Source organism: Micropterus salmoides, unplaced genomic scaffold (genome assembly GCF_014851395.1).
Source record: "Micropterus salmoides isolate LMB-PRFRI ecotype aquatic unplaced genomic scaffold, ASM1485139v1 Ms_hic_scaffold_7, whole genome shotgun sequence".
Taxonomy (NCBI): domain Eukaryota; kingdom Metazoa; phylum Chordata; class Actinopteri; order Centrarchiformes; family Centrarchidae; genus Micropterus; species Micropterus salmoides.
The window spans coordinates 469411-475410 of NW_024044459.1; positions in this window are offsets into that span (position 1 = coordinate 469411).

Sequence of the window (6000 nt, forward strand, 5' to 3'; positions counted from 1 at the left end):
CAACTGCTTTCTCCAGAACCTTAGAGAGAAATGGAAGGTTAGATATAGGTCTATAGTTGGCTAAAACATCCAGATCAAGTTTGGGCTTTTTCAGAAGAGGTTTAATTACAGCTACTTTAAAGTACTGTGGTACATAGCCTGTTGATAGAGAAAGATTGATCATATCTAGTATAGAAGTGCTGACTAAGGGTAAAACACCTTTAAGCAACCTAGTCGGGATGGGGTCTAAGAGGGAGGTTGATGGTTTAGATGAAGAAATTATTGAAGTTAGTTGGTAAAGATTGAGGGAAGCAAAACAGTCTAAACATGTATCTGGTTCTACAGCTGTTTCTAAGGTTCCTGAGTTTAGAGATAAGTTGGTGCCAGTTGAGGGCAGGTCTTGGTGAATTTTGTTTCTAATAGTTAGAATTTTATCATTAAAGAAGCTCAAGAAGTCGTAACTACTGAGAGCTATGGGAATACTTGGCTCAATAGAGCTGTGACTCTCTGTCAGCCTGGCTACAGTGCTGAAAAGAAACCTGGGGTTGTTCCTATTTTCCTCTATTAATGACGAGTCAATTAGCATAGGAGTCCTCCGTTACTTTGTGACTTGATAATGAATTTAGAGCTGATGGAATCACATCCTTAAATTTAGCTACAGCACTATCAGACAGACATCTTGTATAGAATTTTTTGCCCAATGAAGTGTAGTTCAGCAATACAAACTCAAAAGTTATCAAACAGTGGTCGGATAAAGAGGGATTCTGTAGGAACACCATTAAATGTTCAATTTCAATACCATATACCAAACAAGGTCGAGGGTGTGGTTAAAACAGTGAGTCGGGTCATGAACACTGAGAGAACCCAATGGAATCTAACAGAGAGATAAACGCAGTACTAAAGCTGTCATTCTCAACATCCACATGAATATTAAAATCCCCTACAATAATAACTACTAAAGTTGACAAAAACTCAAACTCGGATAAGGACTCTCAGTGCTCAGTGTATCTTCCACAAAGGTTAAGAGTCTCTTATCTTCTGTTATATTTGTTCTTGTTTGAAGGCATCAACTAATTTATTAATTTTGTTTCGTTGTTTTGTTTTGGCAAATTCTAACTTTATCAACCTTAAAATTGTTTCTCCAAATGTTAGAGGCATATGAAATATCACTAAAAGGATGATGTTTTTTTGTTCTGTAGATGTTCTAATGCAGAAATTTAGGAAAAATGTCAGTGGGGAGACCAGATGTATCTAAGCCATGCCTCCAATCACTCAGCAGGAGTTGCTATTTTCTTATATAAATGTATAGGAGGGGTGGTAGACTCTCACTTATTTAAAGAGGGTAGATGGATCATCTATGGACATAAAAATATTGCTTTAGCAAAAAAACATGTTTGTACTTCTCGCAACAGAATTAGAGATAAAAGATTAAGAAGAAATATCAAAAGGCTGATCTTATTATTGGAAATGGATAGATTGTATTGTGTAAAAAAAATTGAGACTTAGGCCAGATAAGAAAGCTTGAACTTTGACTAACATTTTAATTCTCAATAGAAATAGACACCAATTAGCGTAAAAAAGTTTCACTGGAGAGGGCCAGAGATCGATGCAAAATTGAGTCGGACTCTGTTATTCACTATAACTGGGTGTCTCTCTTCTCTCTGTTTTCCAATCTTTCAGCATTTGTGGAATAAGCTGGTGTCTTTTGTGCTGTGTGCTATTTCTTACTGTGCTCCCTCACTCTGCTGTGCCCTCCTCTAACAACAGCACACATATTTGCTCACACACACACATGCACACGCACACACACACACACACAGAGCTATAGTTTCAACACTGTGAACTTGACTTTAGCTGTCTATCAGGAATATATTGGTGTATGTTTTTTAACACAGTTTTCACATACATCTGCTTCAAATCTGACTCTACAGTTTCCAGCAAGGATAACTCCAGATTCAGGGTTTACAGCAATATCACACCTATGTGAACAACTCAGTGTCATTGATGTCTGGCATGATATGCACATGTACCAGACAGAATAGACGTACATGGAGCAATGCTATTGGTTCCCCTTCGAGGGAACTCGAACTGCGTCGGTTACGACACTATGGGAACGCCTCTAGGCGAAGCAGGTCTGAACGTGAATGAAATCACTCCAATCCTATTGGCCTGTTGCTAGAACGGTAAGGTGTGACGGAATAACCGGAGGAGTATAAAGCACACCTGTACACACTCATCATTAGCTTTTTTTATTCAGCAGGCGCTCTGTATGTTGTTTGAAGAAAGCTCCAGTCCTACAAGCAGTATGTCTTACCTGAAGAAGAAGTCTACCAGCATGTCCGGCAACCAGATGTACAGAAGGTGTGTTTTTTCTTGCCCTCGGTACATCACGGATGGAGATTCTCATGAGATGTGTCTCTCATGTTTGGGATGGAGCACGCACGGGCAGCTCTCGAGGGGGCTGCCTGCGCCCGTTGCGAAGCCCTTTCCGTGCGGGTACTGAGGTCCCGCATGGCTCTCTTTTCCGAGGATGGCCGGATGTGTTTTCCCCGTGGCGCGGGCCCTGCGGCCGCTGAGGCGGCCCGGCGGCTTCACTCATGGGTTCACAGCGTGATCTGTCGGAGGATTTCGGGACGGCTGAGGCTTTTTCCCGACCTTCATCCGCTGGCTCCGACGCTTCCTTTCCTCGTTCGGGAGCCCGTTCTCGGCTTCTCCCGCTCGCGGTTTGGATCCGGAGACGCTGCAGCAATCCGACTCCGAGGAGGCGGACTGCTCAGCGCAGTGGACGATGACTTCCGGGTGTCGGGGCGGCGTCATCTGGCCGCGCCCGACTATGACGTGCTGCTGGAGGTGGTGACTAGAGCCGTGGCTAAGCTCAACACCAAGGACAGGAGGAGCAGACACCACAGGCTAGTGGTAGCTTGATGAAAGGTTTCTTAAGCACCACGCCACCTCCACGCCGATCTCTTCCTGATTTACATGATGAACTGAGTAAATCATGGGGCAGACCCTTCTCTACATGGCTTTCCACACCCCGATCACTGAACTACAGTAATGTGATGGGGGTTAGGGACCGTGGTTATGGGAGGATGCCTCGGGTGGAGGATGAGCTTGCGAGCTATCTCTCCCCTCGACTTGCGTCCTCCCTGGAGAAGCCGGCGTTACCATCCAAACCATGTCGCACCACATCCACGCTTGTGGGGAAGGCGTACATGCCAGCGGGCCAGGCAGGTGCGAGCTTGCACACCACGGTGCTTCAAGCCTACCAAGCCAACCTGCTACAGGAGATGGTTCAGAGGGGGGGTCCCTCCGAGGAAGATCTGGCGGAGCTTCGCAGAACCACGAAGCGTTAGACGCAGTGCGAAGCGTTCCGCCAGTACCTCCCTCGCCGGTCTGGACCCAAGGCAGCTGAGGCTGCCAGGCGTAGGTCCCTTCCCTCTACGAGCTCCTACGGAGAGGAGGGAAGCAGAGTGTCGCTTCTCGGGGGCCCCCCGAGGAGCTGGGGCAGCGAGACGGCGCTCTCACCCTCAGCCGTCTGAGAGACGCGATCTGAGGACCGTCATCCAGTCCCGACGGAGCTCAGGGAAGACCGGGGTAGGGGAGTCTTTCTCCCCTCCCGCACCCCCCCCACCCCCCCCGGAGGCCGACCGAGGTCCCCTCCGCCGTGGCAACAGGTGATGTTATCCCGCCGTTTACACGTTCAGGACGCACCTGCCACCATCGAGTCCGCACCGTACTGCCTGCCCCGAGGGTCTGCAGACGGACGGCATCCCGACTCACTCACCGTGGATCTTCGGCGGCTCCCCCCTGCCGTTCTGGGGCTTCAGGGGTCCACCAGAAGATCACACGAGACACCGACCACCAGCCCCGAGGGGCTGGTTCCGTTGGCAGACTTTGCAGACGCTTGGCGGAGCCTGACGAACATTTCTCCGCGGGTCCTGCGCACTGCCATAGATGGGTATCGACTACAGTTCAAGCCCGCCCTCCAAATTCAACAGAAGAGAGGGGGTGGTGTGGACTGTGGTCCGCCCGGAGCAAGGTCCGGTGTTGGGACAGGAAGTTTGTACTCTGCTGAGGAAAGGGGCCGTGGAACGTCTCTCCCCCCCAGACAGAGACTTCATAGTCCCCAAGAAGGACGGAGGGCTGCGTGCCCTATTTTGGATCTGCGGGTTCTAACCGGTCTCTGAGGAGATTCAGGTTAAAGATGCTCATCATCCCCGCCACCGTGACGCACATCCAATCTGAGGATTGGTTCGTCACGATAGATCTAAAGGACGCCTATTTCTAGGTCTCCATCCGTCCTTCTCACAGGAAGTTCCTGAGGTTTGCCTTCGGGGGTGTGGCTTACCAGTATCGGGTTCTTCCATTCGGCCTGGCACTTCCCCTAGCACATTCACCAAGTGTATGGATGCAGCACTGGCCCCGCTGAGGCTCCGGGGCATCCGGATTTCAACTTCATCGACGACTGGCTCATCCTAGCCCAGTCTCGAGAGTTGGCGGTTCGGCATCGAGATGTCGTTCTGGCTCGTCTGCGGCGTTTAGGGCTGAGGCTCAACGCAAAGAAGAGCGTGCTGGCGCCCACCCAACGGGCTACGTTCCTAGGGGTTGCATGGGATTCGACAACGATGCGGGCACAATTGTCTCCGGCACGTGTCGACACCATATTGGCTGCCGTGAAAGGGGTGAAGTTAGGCCACGCCATCACTATGAAACACTTTCAACGAGTGTTGGGTCTCCTGGCGGCTGCGTCCAGCGTAATACCATCTGGACTGCTGCACATGAGACCCCTGCAGTGGTGGCTAAGGAACAAGGGTTTTTCCCCGAGGGGAATCCTCTCCGTCTGGTTTGGGTTACGCGCAAGTGTCTTCGTTCCCTATCAGTTTGGAAGGAAACTTGGTTCCTGTCCCAGGGGCCCGTGCTGGGAGGGTCTTGTCGCCGGCTGGTTATTTCGACAGACGCCTCCCTCACGGGCTGGGGCGCGGTCATGGATGGCCGCTTTGCAAGGGGATCCTGGCAGGTGCATCGATCCGAGTGGCATATCAACTGTCTCGAGATGTTGGCGGTGTTCCAGGCTCTAAGGAGTTTCCTGCCCGATCTCCAAGGCCACCACGTCCTGGTTCGTTCCGAGTAGAACAACACAGCGGTGGTGGCCTATCTGAATCACCAGGGCGGTCTGCGCTCGCGCCCTCTGGACAGACTGGCGCGTCAGATCCTCCTGTGGTCCCAGCAGAGGTTACTATCGCTCAGGGCGATGTATTTCCTGGGGACACAGAATCAGGGAGCAGACCTGCTGTTGAGGCAGGGGCTGAGGCCCGGGGAATGGAGACTTCACCCCGAAGTGGTGGAGCTCTTGTGCGAAGAGTTCGGCCCCATAGACGTGGATCTGTTTGCGTCTCAAGAGACTACGCACTGCCCGCTATGGTTTCTCTCGTTCCTCCAGCCCCGTTGGGTCTGGACGCCATGGTACATTCGTGGCCGAGGCTACGTCTGTACGCTTTTCCCCAGTCGCTCTGCTCCCGGGGTTCTGGAGCGGGTCCGCCAGGACTATGTCGGCCTACTGCTCGTAGCCCCGTTCTGGCCAACCCGGGTGTGGTTCTCGGACATCATGTCGCTCCTGGACGGCCCGCCGTGGCGGGTCCCTCTGAGGAGAGACCTGCTGTCCCAGGCGCAGGGCCGGGTTCTTCACCCTTGCCCCGCCATATGGCGACTGTGGGTCTGGCCCCTGAGGGGGCACAGTACCTAGAGGCGGGTCTAACAGCCGGAGCAGTCGAGACCCTCCTGAGCTCCAGGGCCCCGTCCACACGGAGGATGTACGGCCTGAAGTGGAGTGTTTTCTCCACTTGGTGTAGGGAGCGGTCGGTGGACCCTGTTACCTGCCCGGTGGTTCAGGTACTTGAGTTCCTCCAGGACCGGTTCTCTGCTGGTCTTTCCCCTTCCACCCTCAAGGTGTACGTGGCAGCTATTTCATCTTTCCACACCCCTCTGAGGGAGGGGTCCTTGGGGAAACTTCCCTTGGTTGTA